The following is a 16003-nucleotide window of genomic DNA, read 5'->3' as shown; positions in this document are numbered from 1 at the left end:
ATTTACTTTCTTGCTCCGGCTCCACTCAGGCTTGGCCAAAGTAAGGGTTTGCCCTGAGTCCTTGCCAACAGTAGGTAGATTCTACGATCTAGTAAGTCGAGCAGCAAGCTCATCAAAATACTTCATTCACAAGCATTGTTCCGGTTTTCTTACAGGAAAATGGCGGAGATATCTTGATCATAAACGGCGATGCCATAGGGGCGGTTGTATCAATATCGTTCTCAATATCGATCTAAATGACATCATCGAGATATTTTGTCCGTTGTTTTTTCTCGGGTAGCAAAAAATGAAATAACGATGTAGCTATGTTAATAGGACATTTTGACGCCAGTGCCATTAGTGGCAATGTTGCAAGAAGCATGTTGACGTCTGCTCCATCGGTCCGTAATATTGTAGGTCTTGTCTTATGGTTTGAAATAGGTTGTTTATTGTGAGAGTCGAATGATACTGTTGATAGCTACCGATTGTTATAGATCGTAGCGAATGCAAAGGTGCGTTTACATTAATCGAACACGAGAAAATTGCCTCTAAATTTCATAGACTTTTCAGGTTACGTTCTCGAATCGCTCTGTGTACCAGGCTTTCTGTAACGTAACACGCTCCCACGCGTGACGCGATAGCTAGCGGCCTGTGCATCATCAATCAGTGGGCATTGTAAATAGAGCTCTGGGTAGAAAACACAATCCAATTTATTGATGCCATAGTTCGTTTGAAAATTCACCCAAGCGTACCTAATTCTAGTAGTCCCAGGTTTTCGACATGACAGCAACGAAAATTAGTGAGTGATATATATTTTCTGTTGACTGCCACGTTTACTGAACAGACACAGTTCAGTGATTCATGATTACAGCGACTCGTGGCGTCGAGATAAGGAAATGAATCACGCCGATGTCGCTGCATATAAATTAAGACTTTTATGCTTTTTCCTTTGAGACTATCTAAACAAAGGCAGATATCTCAAGGATAGTGTTTGCGCGGAATCGGTGTGTGATTCTCGATCGTGACGATTATTTAATAGAATTAAAATTCAGCGCGATTACAGTTCCAATTCAAATCCTAGGCCGTTACAAAAATTATTTAATGTATTCCTTCCTTAATACGCAAGTGACTTTTTAGTAACAGTGTGTCAAGTGCTATTGGTAGGTTTAAGCTTGTGGAGAAGTCGCTTAAATGCTGCATGCAGTAATTTAAGCAGGATTAAGTTTTGAGTGGATAGCAGGGCAAAGGTCTCAAAAAAGCAAAAATCCAAAGCTGTCGATAAGTGTAACAGATGTAGAGGGTCTTAAACTGTATTTTTAGCGCTTCGCTGAACGATACAGGTAGTTATTAAGATTATCCTTTCTAAAGCGGCCATTAATTTTCGTATAAAAAGCCCAGATGTATTAGAAATCATTTTTCTAGCCATAATTTTGATGAGCTTTTCAAATCTAAATTCTATTGCAGATCTTAGGGTTTATCCTACGAAAATCTTAATCGGATTTTTCTCAAGCCGCCTGAAAACTAGCAATAGCGTACACCGTAGATAGTTTTTCATTTCGTTGACGGTTCATCAGGCGCGAACAGATTGGATGATGGCTTATCTTTGCTCGAATTGAGGAAATGAAATTCTGTTTTTCGCTATTACGGATGTCTTGTTTTGTTCCAGAAAAAAGATGCCCTTCGTCTGGTAACAGTAATGGATGAACGCAACCCTGTGCGTGCAGTTACGTACGCAAACACTGGCAAAGCGTTTTGTCAATGACTATACGATGCAATTTTGCACAGCCAAGGTTTTGTAGAGACGCGTCGATGAATATGCATCTCCGAGCGTTAAAGTATATAACAAATGTATACATAGGTACTACGCCCGATTCAGTTTGTTCTCACGCCAGTCTCTCGTCACCCAGTTCGTCATGCCTTCAACGGTAAGTGAAGTTCAGCGATAATATATTTTAGTACTCGCCTATGCGATGTGCTCTATGCCGCTTCATTATGTCCCCTTTTCCGATTGGATTCAATGACGATGCAATCCCGTGGATACAATTGCGTTGGGATCTAACTAGCTATTAATTTTATTGAAGTTCTACTCGATAACTTGCACCGAAAATAAAGGCGAAATTCCGTTATTGTTGAGTTGTCATGTTTCACAACTAATTAGTCTTTGCCATATGTTAAATGGATCACGCCAATTGGTAGATCGACCATAAGAATTTGCCATTGATATAACCTTATCTTGCATTGAAGTCTCGCATCTTTGGCCAGTGTACCGACACAGCGTCCGCATAGGCCAACTACAAATGAATAAGTTATCGCATCTACAGTCCGCGACCGTTTTCGTGTGAATGTGGAAAAATGTATATACGCCGCACGTAAAACAGATGCTTTGCGGCCATACCTATATGAGTATCTGCGTCTGAAAGAGCACAAAGTTTGAGAAAGCTAAATAGATATTTCCGAAAATTCGTATCGAGTGGAAATGATCAGGTATACACAACGAACTCTTTCAAACCTTACGAACGAACCCTGTTACAATAGGCGTTTCTTTGCTGTTTTCTGTTGTCTACTGCAATCTAGCTCCCTACTATTTTGAGGGATATAGTGTCCATTCGAATGACGTGTGAGGCGCTGTAATGCTGCAAACATTTGTTAATGTCCAATACGAAATCCTAATCTGTAGTTGTATTGCATAACATCAAGAAAGTCAGAGGTATTTTCGAAATGAATCGCGTACAGGCTCAACTTTGCAATATATATGAATCAAGATTTGTCATCAGTGGCAACTATGACCAATGAAGTAACGTGTTGATCCTATAAAGCGGGCTGTATTTGTTCAAAACCAACCGAATTATTCGAGCTCTTCATGAGCGAGGAACTTGGCAATTTGCGTTGGTTCTCAAATCATTTTCTCGTCTCTATGTAGTTTAACGCCGTTTAACCATTCATGAAGGTTAGAGCCATTACACGTAGGCACCTCCTACCAAAAAGTTACCAAAACTTTTGACAGTAGAACAACATACATGTGCCCATACTAAAACGAACTCGCGTTAGCAGGCAGTGTCAGGCCGAGAGCACACTTTAAGGACAAGCTAGCAATTGGTAAGACACCGCTCTGGCAATAACAGCATAAGACCTTTTGTTATACCGTGAAAGAGTTTGTATGTTAAATATAGTACAAAAACTCTCATAATGCCTGGCCCTCCCACCCACGAAATACCTAGCCATAATGCCAGCTATGAGTACCTTGAGCAAATAAGGCACGACTGAGTAGGCGTCGCCAACCAGATCAGACCATCTTGAAGAGGTTTTTATAGTAGAAGCAGTAACCGAGACAGTTGACTGATGGTGACGCAGTGGTGACGAGGACGCCACTTCAAACATGTTCCAGTGTTGCGCGCGGTGGCTATTTATATCGTAAGTGATTTAGTGACGATTGGTTGCATCAGAGACTTCAGTTATGATCGAGAGACTCGTCAAGAACCAGATAATAAAACGAGATATTTTGCTTGTACGAATTTCTATGTGGCTGTACTGAGCAGAAGTAACCATGGACCCAAATAACGCGAAAGGCTGACAGGGTACTGGAACAATTTACGAGGACCATTTGATAATAACGAGATAAACAATTCAATTGATAATAAGACTATAGCGAAGCCAGCCGCGCTCATTGCGTACGGAACAATATCCAATTATGTAAAGGCGCTGAGGATGACTTTTTATTAAATTAGTTAATTTGTCATTCCATTTAACAATATATCTGTGACTATAGGAGATTTGTACTTACAAATTGCTAGCCGTAATATATGACTCATGTGTCAATGTTTAAAGCTGTTATATCAGTAAAATGTAGGCGTTACGAGTGAAAAAAAAAAGTATAAATTGATAAAATCTAGAGCACAGAAAGAATCACACTTATTATTTAGGCACTGTTACCGACCGTCATCTCTGGTGACGATTTGTTGGAAGTATCTGGATGATATGCATACATTATCATCAAACTCATACTTCAGCCTATGCATTTTACAAAACTATGCCCATTAATTGAATAATAGCTATTTTATTTTTATTTGTTCTTGTAAAGCACACTTCTTTAAGAAGTGTGCTTTACAAGTCGTAGAATGTTTTACGATACTGTGACTATCCGTCTACGCATGTAACGTCTCGGGTTCTCGTCTTATAAACCCATTGACTGCGATACGCCACCAAATCTGATTCTAGGCCAATGTTTTGTCCAGTCAACAGTTCCATTGATTCCTGCTCCATCGCCCTTATCTATTATTAGCATAAAGATATGACTGCCAGTATACCATCTGCGCTAGCGCAACTATATCTTCTATTAAATGTCAGCGGAGCGTCGATTAATTCGTCGTCGAGTATGATACCAGTCACTATCCAATTAGTAGCTATTTCTACTTTGTCTATAGTACGAAACACGCAACCCTTATTAATTTGCTTGACGGACGAATCATTCGATGGTAGCCCTATGTGGTAAGATAGATCACAGGAAGAGACTGGTCTGCCAGGATTAATGGTGGAGCCGCCTGCCGGTGGCGGTAAACGTGGGTGCTTGGTTTAGGGTTAACAATACTTTGTAGCTGATATCCAAAGACAAAATTAAAAAAGCCCATTCAGAGCTCCCCGCAGGCCAACGAACACTGGCCTGATGATCGGAGAGAATGTTTTCTTAGGTGCCATGGATATTTATCGAAATATCCCGAGTAGGCAAACTGTGAATCGCGACCTTACTAGATCCTACCAAGATCGCAAACAGCTCACAGCGAGTACCAAGTTCTTATAGTATATTTGAATCTTTGAACTTGAATGATTTACTAGTGCTTGGAATCATGCACGTCTTCAACTGAATATAGCTTATAGATACTGCTATCCGATACAACAATATGAAAAGTCACGCTTGAAAAGTTCTATATGGATTGTTTTTACTTCGATTTCTGGCCTTGTTTTGTCGACTGACGTCAACGGCAATCATTCTCTAGCAACAAATACAATGACATTGCTCAAGCTCCCGTTACTCTAAAGGCAAGAATTCGTGAAATTTATAACTTTTAGTGTCCTAGGCCCTAATTGTAACGCTTACTGCTCTATTTTAAACGAAAGCGACTAGACACACGAGCGCTTCACTGACACAGGCCCCCAAAGGCGATCCTCGTCCGGGTCCTTGCAAAGCAGGCCGGAAACTAAAATCGCGTCACTGCAAAATTAGTTGCTCTACATCGAATGGTGCCACCGCCAATGGATTTCACGTGTGCTAAAACTGTATGTAATAATAGCTAATTCAAGCCTTTAGCGCAAGAAAAAAGTAATCTGCCAGCACCAGGGTGAGGCAGTGAGCAGACGTACTAAAAGATAGATTATCTCTGTATAAGGACTGGTTGAAAAGAGCCACTTTTTATGGTGATCCTGCTTTGTTCAATTAAACTACTGTTAAATAAAGGAAACATTTAAAAGGCTAGCTTTAGTCATTAACGATTGCATTTGAAGTCGCTTCTATTTTGTTGTAATTATCTGTTTGTACAAATTATCTTTAGACTGCTGACTTTGCTGGCTGTAGAAAGTTAGAGATAATTTTCCAGAACCTTTATGTTCTAGATCAGTTATATAGTACGAAGTTATGATTATTCTTTCTAAAACGATCGTTCATTGAAAACCCGTCTATTGGGTTGTTATAGTCTACTGATTTTGTTTTTTAATTCTTTGAAAAAATGTACGGGGTACGTAGAATATTTGTAAATACTGGTGACGAGTTGGCAGTTGGTTGGATGGTAGCGAAAGATTTATAACGAGATAGCGCCATATATTGTCTATGGACATCGTCAACACAAACAGTTCTGTAAAAGGAGCAGCCATAGAATTTTCCGAAAGGTATAGAAAATTTATAAGTAACTGACGTAACCTGACTAATAAAAGTTCTCTAGAAGAAATTCTAGAAAAGGATCGACGTTCTCTAATATGTTGTGTTTCTCTTTTTTTTCGTTTAGAATTACGATCTTACCGTCCCTATATAAACATTTATTTGCAGAGAAAATAAGGGAAAAATACCGTCGCACGTCTCTACATAGAGCGAATCTACAGAAAACATCTTTAATTTTTGGAAAGCGTTCACCCTGCCAGAACATTTAGCATACGTAAGCATAACTGTACCTCATATAGGATAATGAGATTCTCCCAATACGAACTTGGGATACGATATGTCTAGATCTTATGAAACTAAGAATTGACAACTAGAAACGATTATTACTTTAAGGCATTAATACCTACGAGAACCACAGTATTTTATGGAAAAAAAATTCCACTAACAGCTCACGCCATATTAAATTAGCACGAAAGTTTAGGAAATGACTGATAACGGCCAAATGTATGCTATATTTATTGAGCGCGCAACCTGGAAATGCGTAGCTTACCTTAGCTGAATTAAATACAAGTAACCTACCTTCTACGTAAATTTATTATAGACTCGAAGGTAGTCGTCGACCGTATAAGGCCTGATGCTATTTGTTTAGTATCTGTCGAAGTTCAGCGCACCGTTATGTTGACCTTTCAAAACAATGCCGAGTCAAGTTTCATTTAGTAAAGGAACATATGAGGTTAGGCTTTCAAATGAACCTGTTGTCAGCCTGGGCTCATGGGGTGACCCAGAGGGAGGCAGTCTCCTATCGGCAGAAAGGATAAGCTATACGAGTCTCGGTGATAGGTAGCCTGTGTCTATCACTGGGGTAGAATTTTTGTTGCGGCAGCACGAAATGTACTAGATGAACTGAGAACATGCTATACAGCGAGCGCAACGGAGTTATACAGTAAGGACTTTTCCCCTAAGATGAAGCAGAGTTCTCTCAGCACCGCTTGTTACCGTAAATGGTATCACAGAAACCCGGTTCGGTGACTTGCCATCAGTTAACACTGTTGTTGAACGCGCACGCCAAGGGTACGTTTACCTCTGTGATATTAATACTCCGGTTGCGTTAAGCTCATTTAAGAAAACTAGAAAAGGTGCACTGTTTTTTTGCCAGATGTCAAACCTGTAGGATATTAACATAAGACAGTGAAATGCTGGCATAGTGCGTTCTCTATTTATCTTCATGAAGCCGATTCGACTGCGAATCCGCGAAGGGGATCGAGCGACGAAATTACAGACTTACTCCATTCATTTTGACCTATTTATCCCAGCTAGCTAGTGTCACGTCATAGAAATAGACGCACTCACTAACGTAAATTCACCCTTGCCAATTATTTTGCGTATAGTTGTGTTCTGTAGCTTCTCGAAGAGACATGAAGAAAGTCGTACCGAAAAGACTACTCGAGGTACTCAAATGGAACACGATGCGACCCGGCGGACGTGTGACAATACGTGCCTCTTTCTTTCTAGGTTCGATTTCCGGTGCTTCTTGTACGAAGGAACATTTAATGTTTTGCCAGGAGTTAAGATGCCGTTTTTAACGGTATTAAACCGTATGGGATACAAGATTTAGGCCGTGATATGATAGCTAAACTCATGCTTGATGGAGCCGCGTTTTGAATTAGATAATCGCATAAAAAAATTAGCAGTGAAAATTAATTTTAGCCTTTTCTACACAGGGGTGGTACGTTCACCACATAGTGGCTATCATATATGCTACAGTGAAGTTCAGGTCAATCTAACAACAGGCGATCAATTGCACAGAGCAAGGCACGTTCTTCCAGACGGATGACTCATAGTTGCTATATAAGACAAACATTTGTGATCGTTCGTACTAATGCTTGAATCTTCGATGTTTAGGCCAACGTTAAACATGACTATAATGTTATGTGCCTCTACACGTAAAGATCTGAATCACAACAGATCTAATTAAGTAACGCGTTTTGTTTAAGGATTGGTGAACATGCCTAGGCAGACAGCATGGCGAGAAAGTTCTTTGCTACCAACCTGATTGCATCAGCTTAGAGAATTACAGCTGTATGTGAATGTACGTGCACACGTGCTTGCTCTATGGCTGTCTCGTACATTCGGCCCAGCTACAATAGAAATGTTGTCCAGTTATTATACTGAATGGAAGATTTGCATCGTTAGGGTGATTTAATCATGTTTATTGATTATCGCCTCGTACGAATACTGCCACAGACAGAAACTGGATGTCCGACTGCGGGTCAACGAGTTTTCAATAGATAAAGTAGTTGTGCTCTAGATCACTTACCGTGCGTTTTAGATACCCTTTTTACCATCTTTACGCTTTGTAAGAAACGGACTAAATATGGGTCGTCTATTGCAAGCACTATAGCGTATCGTGTCAATATATACGATAGGCAAATATACGTGCGAAATCGAGTGATAAAACACACAGGCTCCAAGAGCAACGTTCAGTCTCATAATCGTAAGTATTAGAACAAAGCCTTTTAGAAGAGTCTGGACTTACTGAGAGCTTTCCGTGAACTTCTAACAATCAACTGAGTTAGCTATCAAAATTTTTCCCATTCACATGTACGTGTAAACTTTATATTATGCTTGCAATTGTACGTTTTACATACAATACTCCGTGGATGCTTACACAGTCGCTATTCTGTCGGTCTTCGGTAGTAAAAGCCGGGAATAGACAAACAGCGTCCAGGAGAGTTTTCTGCCATAGTAGGACAATAGCTACTGGTGCTGCCGCAAACTAAAATCGTCAAAAACTTAATCATTATTACATAATAACAATTACTAATTATCAAACTATACGTGGACTGACAATATTCAGTGATCTATGAAACTCGTGCGGTCAGATTTATAATCCTATTGTACTGTAGCTATAACAGAGCAAAGCGTCGTTCGGAATAGACGATGTTGCTACCGATAAAATTCGCCGTGTCGTATCAGTGAACCCCATATTAATTGACCGCTAAGATTTGCTGATCCTTTCTCAGAAATATGACGATCGTAAACGGCCTTGAGTATTGTAGTACTTGAGCTGGGTACAAGATATTTCACTTTCGGAACATGCATGTTGGTGGTAAACATTTGTACGCTTTGCATGTATGTTTGCACGTAGACGAAATTAAAGCGCTTCTAGTAATCAGCAACATCCTGCTAAAGTAAAGCACGACAGAATTTTTTTCATACACGTTTAACTCGCCCATCGTATCGAGAACAGTTGAGCTGCACTTCGAACGACCTGGCTATTCCCAAATAGTCAAGAATAGGTCAATATTATAAATAAACTTACTTACAGAGTTTGTTGCTGCTCCTTCAGTTTAATTTGTCTAGAGATGAGAAACTCTGTTGATTCAGATCCGTTGCCATGTCGCATGTAAGGAACTAGGATTATATCTCAGTTCGGTTTGACTCATTTTTAAAACAAAGGGTCGTATATTATTCATGGAAAAAGTAGAAAGAAATCGCTTCGTTATTTATAACGCTTGTCACAAAGAATACGCACGAAGCAGTAGTAGTTCTTCACGTTACGAAGTGGTACATGCGTATATAGCTTTATTGACACTTTGTTCCGAAATGATAATAACTGCTCGACCAATATTGGGTACACCTATTTTACTTGACCGTATATTATCTAGCGCTTGTCAGTTAGCAACTTTGGAAAAACGTCAATCTTTTCAGTGAAGCCCCCATCTCGCCCCTGCCCGTCTACTTGCTGTGCGCTAATTGGTTGTGCCTTAATAAGGCCATCGTCTAACGGTGTGTTACTCCTTAGAGAAAGCACTAGTCTGCGTAATCGCCACGAAAAAATTACGCTACGAACGGGTAAAATCCCTATTATAGCGATGCTCGCTCTCTAAGGAGCATTAAACTCTAAACATGCCTCCTTCATGCAAAGAAGCTCGGACGCGATTAACGAACAATCGTAGTTGTAATGCCCTAGCTTCTTCATCTACTATAGTCTTTCTTTCCGAAAGCATTGTGCAACTGACATTTTGGAGTCTGATATGCGTCGCGTACGTGCTTGTAACTTGTAACTAGCAGGCCGAAGCTACAAGTGACAAATTTACGCGATTCAATGCTCCTCGGTTGTTTCGAATAACCATGTGATCCCTATGTCTTTAAAGCTACAAAGTGGAGCCGGAACTACTGATGTGTTTACTGTTATATAACAACATCGAACTCCTAGAGTATGTGACTTCTGGCAAGATCTTATCAAACGAGGCGCTCCGAAATCGAGGCAAGAGACGCCGCAAGGGTCCCGATCTGAGCACCTTTGTGATTGCTAATGCGCCTTTCCGTGCGTGGCACACGAATATCGTCTACGACATAACCGATATATTATCATTCTGTAGAGCTACAGAAATGAATGGATGTTACCGGACATCATAGTGTGCTAGAACAAGGTCTTGTATTATATAGCAGCACGTGAATATGTCACAGAGTGAAATACTGGTGTAGTTAATAGAAAGGAACCTTCTGAGTTGGCAGTTTCAAGCCAGTATTTTCGTGTCTTTACAAAATAAATAAAAATGCGTTTTGTAGCAACGTTTTATATACTGTAAATCTTCCGTGGATTCCCGTTGGAGTTTATATGGTAATATCGTGGTTCATCGAATTGCGCAGTTGCACTTTCGCATGCGCAGATCAGTATTGGCGCTGATTTGATGTTTACTAGAGGCTTGGACTAAGTTACTCGTGGCTGGTATCGACTCCGCTACTGTAAGATCTACGTGGTATGTATGTATTCAATAGAATTGATCAGGCGTCACGAAGGAAAGGACAAAATACTTTTGAAGCTTGCTTTTCCTGAAGGACTGTCGCGTTTCGCGTAGCGACTATGAGTGTAAAGATCATTACATTGCTTTTGTGAAGGCGAAAAGAGATTGGCTTAGATGAAAAGTGCTCCACATGTAAAAAGCGGTTCCTGTGCGGTACTCTAAACAAACTCCTTTAACCGCTTAGAACTTACACCCATAACATATTGAGTAACCATTTAGCCTTCAGTCATTACCGGAATAATCGGAATGTTGGCACTTTTCGAGCATCGTTACTGGAGATCGATTCCAATTAAATAGGATCTCAGCGGTAAATGGCTGGTCAGCGTCGTATGCCCCTAGCACCTGCGCATAAAGCATATAGGCAAGCATACTTCAACACAAATATCGTTACCTCAGCGTCATCACAATCAATCGGTGGATGTTTTATCAATTGACTATTTGATCTGACGACCCTAAAGCTGGCAAAACGTTATGGTGTTATGCGGATATGAATAAAAGTCCCCTGTGTATAACTACGGTTACGGTAGGAGGACGGTGGGACCCAGTGGTAATATTGATACCCTTAGAATCGAAGTTGCGTTTTCACGTCAAGACGATTAGGTGGTGCCAAGAAGCAGCCTAGTGTAACGTACTGAGCTAAACTGTTTATCGCTATACTGTTTTGAAACCCTTCTTCATATGAGAATTTCCATGTATGTACAGCTGAAATACTAAGTTGCATTGCCTCCGAAGGAAGTTGAAGCTCATCAACGTCACGTCATAGGATATAACGTGGTGCTGTTCTGAGGTTTACATGAAATTATTGTCAGCAGCCTGAACAAAACGTAGAAAATATGTCTCCACCGCATAAACTGATGACCCGAATCCATTATCAATGGGCAGATATTTTAAAATACTTTTCTAGTAGTAACGGGATGTCATCGAATAATAACTATTCTTAGATCATATCACTGCGTATGTGGGTTGACGTATTTTAACGAATATGTCAGCTCTGAAGAATGATGGAGCCATCAACTTATTAGTGATAAATAGCTGCTGGTATTTTATTAGCACCTTTTACTGGCATAATTTTTTTTATAATCAGAGATTCGTACATTTCGCAACGTTTAGTTGTCGGATCGGTTCAGTCCTCTGTAATGTTTTTAGTATTATTGTTGTACGGATATAATCGTATCCGGCACACGCCCACTGAAATGTGCCCATTGCCGCCCATCTAGCAAAACCGATTTTGAGCTATTGTGCTACAAAAGAATATGTTTTCATCAATATTAACTTGTTGACAAAATGTTTAATGCACGGTCGCAACTAGTCTAGCGAAGGATATATTAAAATCAGGCGGGAACCTTGTTATCGGCCAGTGATTGACTGACCGAGAAATAAAACTTTTTAATGCAACGGAGTCGATGAACGTAATCTGTTAGAGATATAAGATTACTACTGCTGTGACAAACGGACGCGTATGTCCAGGTTGAAACTCTCGTTGCGGTCTTTTCCCTAGCTTCGTGGGACATTTCCGAGAACAATCGACAGCCCGTCGTGAAACAAGCTTGTTGGTTGACAATGAGTTCTGGTTTTGCGAACGAACACAAATTCCATTGAAGTATTTACTTTTTTTTTTTATCGTATCTACTTTTACAGGCTATAGAACCAAGCCGATTCAGTCACACTCACACTAGCGGTCGTTGCTCGCCCACGTTAGCCAACGACAGCTGGCAGTTGCTTGTGGCTTTTATGTCACCAAAAACATTTAGAGAAACCTCTTGCTTAACTTGTATGAACTTACAGCAGCTAGAACATTCGATGAAAATTCTCGAGGAGTTGTTGCATAATAAAGACTTGTATTGAATGAACTGTCAAACAACGTAAGTGTTCTGAGTATATTTTGATAGGAACTTTCCATAATAGGAATTAGGAGTATCTGTGGACGCTGCTTCATGAAGCCTTGATGGCTAGAAAAATTACAAGGCACGGACAAGGCATTGAGCCTATCTCAAGTGGAAGAAAAATAACTCTCATTTATTACTCAAGTTTGGCTCTGTTCAAGGGCTGTACAAACCCATAAATGTTCAATGTAATTGACATAACCAAACTATTAAGAAGGATGTACCACCAGCCACCCGAAGAATTAAACTTTCCTCAGTGTAGATTCATCTATTCGCGTTATTCTACTATCGAGAATAGTAACGTAGGTAGGTAGTTGAGTGTAACGATTATTTGATTTACGGGAACACATACATATTTCATGTTTATTCGATAAGTTTTCACTTTAAACAAAGATAAATCTTCCAAATTGTATAACACTAACATGACAGAATAAGAACTGCTTTCGGCCTGCCTATCAAAGCTTAACAATATGATGCGTCAACGCGTCTGATTTACCACTGAAGGAACTCGGCAAAAAAATCCGAATGAACCTCGTCGTTGCACGAATCGTGCATTACCAATGTTACTGGAACACTTTCCAAGACAAACTGTCATTTGTCTGGACAAAATGGATAAATTTCCTTGATCGAGATCATGGCAATTATTGACCCCTCACTCGAATTAGGCCGAAGTTCTCGGAATTGATTATAAGCCATTATCTGACATGCAGAAGACAGCGACCCTTCTCGTGGAGTTGAAGTGGGAGTAAGATTGCGATCTAACCGTGTCTCGAAGTATTGTCCTGCTAGCAATGTTTCATTTAAGGTGACCACGTTATGAAAAAACTGACCCGAATAAGCCTCAGCACTTGATAGAAGCCTTATATTTGCCCCGGAAAGCCGCCAAAATTTAGTGGACGAATTGGATTTCACTCACACATTTAAGTTATCACATTTTTTGCTGCATCGATGTACCGATCGTATCTGGGGACATATTCATTGAACATGGAGCAGCGCCGTTCGGGAGGTATGGATTTATACAAGGTCTGCCACTTAACGCCTATATTTTCTTGCGCATACAACATGGAAATCGAATGTGACGGAATAGGGCCTTCGTATCGCTTAGCGAAGATATGGACTTCGATAATGTTGTTGATTGGACGGGTGAGAATGGCTAACGACACCGATGTACCCATAGATAGCAGTGTAATATAACAGCTACTGCAAAAGAAAAGTAATTTTCTTTCCACCACAACTACGAAAGGCAAGAGAGAGAGAGAGAGAGAGAGACAGATTTTGAAGAGGTGGGTAACATGTCTTCACGGTCGTCGGTTTTCGCTTTAATTCATCTCGTCAGGACTATTTTGTGCGACCGGTTCGGCCTGTTCAGTCTACCCAACGCTGGCAAAGTCGACTGTTGAAACATGACTAAGACGAAGGGCACTTTCTACGACATATGCTATCGCCCCTGTCTCCCATGATTATAGTGTCACAAACCAAACACGTTCTTCTCTTATCCTTTAGTACGCGACCTCCTTTTTTATCCGAAAAGTCGCTTGAGCGCCATTCTTATTCTATATTCCATATTAATACAATATTCACGTAATACTCACGAGCCGTTTTTGGCTTTGTGTGACCTAGTCACGTGTCTAGGAACTGCTTAGTATTATCAAAACATTTTTAGTTGCATGCACTATTTCTGTCTCTGTATGTCTAAATTTTTATCCATCTAAGTCTAACTTTAGTAGGCCGTTAAACAACAAGGTCGTCTAAACAGGTTGGCGAAATCCAAATCGTTTGCCCCTCAGTGCGATCTTGCTTATAGCGCCGACGGGGTGCTCAAACCACATCCTGTTGTTGTGTCATTGTTTACATAAGAATCTGCCATGTTCAGGAATAACGTTGAAAAAACACGCGTATCTATATCTATGGTACGTCAACCTCTAGCACCAAGTAGTTTGATTGGGTCTTGTTTCAAACTCTTTTCAGTCTTGCGTCTAGCTGCAGTCTAACGATTTAAACAGATTATGTTTGGATCGAAATCGAAAACTTACCTACTATACTATAGCGCATATAATACCGTCGAACGATCGAATAATGGCCCAGTTAATCCGTCACAGGACAGTGATGATAATAACACTAATTAATTACTTGGTGATACGAGAAACTAGCAGAGATATCAGAGATGCTCTGTGTTATATATGAAAGAGATCGATCGTACTAGCTCTTTTCATGGGCCCATTTAGCTTTAAAAGCATTAACGAAACGATGGTCTCCCCCACGTCTCAGTCGTTGTGCGACAGGTCAGGCGATGCTCCGATCGACGACTAGCCATTAACTTTAAGATACAATTTCTCAGTCACCCGCCCCATGCTTCCTCCATTCCAATGGCTACTCCCTCTATTCGAATGGCCGCAGTGAGTTCATCAGTGAATTCTTTAATCTGTAAGTCTGCCCATTCCGTCAGCCTCGAACAACAAACGACCAGTAATGAAAGATGATTTTCAGATGTGCTTAAAGTGCTAGTGACAGCAACACTCGTAACAGCAGCAGCAACAACAAGAACAACAACAGCCACAGCAGCAGCTTTTTAGTTATTTGATGGTTCGAGTCCCAAGTTTGGCTCCGCAGGTCGAACTCCGGTAAAAACCGTCAACGGCACGCGCGCAAACGAATGGTTGCGTCGACAAAGATCACAGCTGGCCTGATTTTACCCGTCCGCCGATGTCTGTGAAGGCATCGCTACGGCGCTGGCGAAATGAAACGCAATAGCAGGCACCCTCCAGCCGGTTGAAATATGGCCAAGCCAGCTGCATTTGTTGTAAGATAGTGAAACCTCTGTTGTTGCTTGCCATCCTCTGCCCGACAACAGACGGTAATATCCTTCGTATGGATTACTTGGGACACGTGTAGCTAGCTGCCTTTATATGCACGGAGGGACGTTGTATTCAGTGGTGTTGGTAATGATTCTTCGAAAAATCGCCGGAATCCCATCGCTATTGATAGGTTGGACAACGTTGCGCCTAGTTGTAGGTGGCCAAAAGGCACGAAGTCAGTGGCAGCAATTTACTTGCAACGTAAAGGCGAGTAAGACTTTAGCGAGAGTAGACAGGGTCTTGTCAGACGTGTCTAAAAATAAGATTGTAGTACTATTACCACCACGACTAGTTCTTTGGGACTATTACGGCAAGCCACTGTAGGAAACGGGTTTCGTATTATGCAGGGTCAAGCACACAGAGAACATTTGATCGCAACTAAACTATCTAGTGTGAGCGAATGGCTATGATCTAAAGAATAACGTTTGTCTCTGACGTTGATGTTTGTTGAGCACGTTTTAAGGTGATACGACCAGTATTTGTCTACATAATATCATACTCTTGTCGTGTCTAGCAATCTGAAATACTGTATTATGTGTACATGATAAGTGACTATAACTAATCAAAAAAAGATCTTGGACTTGTAAACATCAGGTATTGATGGCCAGT

General features: G+C 40.7%; 1 protein-coding gene and 1 long non-coding RNA gene across 3 annotated transcripts in view; one reads left to right on the top strand and one right to left on the bottom strand.

Moving 5' to 3' along the window:
- LOC111262464 (serine/threonine-protein kinase OSR1) overlaps positions 1-16003 on the bottom strand; it is a 45314-nt gene that overhangs the window by 23871 nt on the left and 5440 nt on the right. The window lies entirely within an intron of this gene.
- The window catches only part of LOC111262467 (uncharacterized), a 27140-nt gene continuing 11249 nt past the window's right edge, over positions 113-16003 (top strand). The window contains exons 1-2 of one of the 2 annotated variants that reach the window (XR_015311919.1): positions 113-380; positions 1646-1904. This is a non-coding gene — a long non-coding RNA (uncharacterized LOC111262467). Of the gene's footprint in view, positions 381-407; positions 492-1645; positions 1905-16003 lie in introns of those variants that run through there. The other variant, XR_015311918.1, reaches the window with a different exon arrangement.

The sequence above is a fragment of the Varroa jacobsoni genome, unplaced genomic scaffold, assembly GCF_002532875.2.
Source record: "Varroa jacobsoni isolate VJ856 unplaced genomic scaffold, vjacob_1.0 scaffold_664, whole genome shotgun sequence".
NCBI lineage: Eukaryota > Metazoa > Arthropoda > Arachnida > Mesostigmata > Varroidae > Varroa > Varroa jacobsoni.
This window is presented reverse-complemented; position numbering and strand designations above follow the sequence as displayed.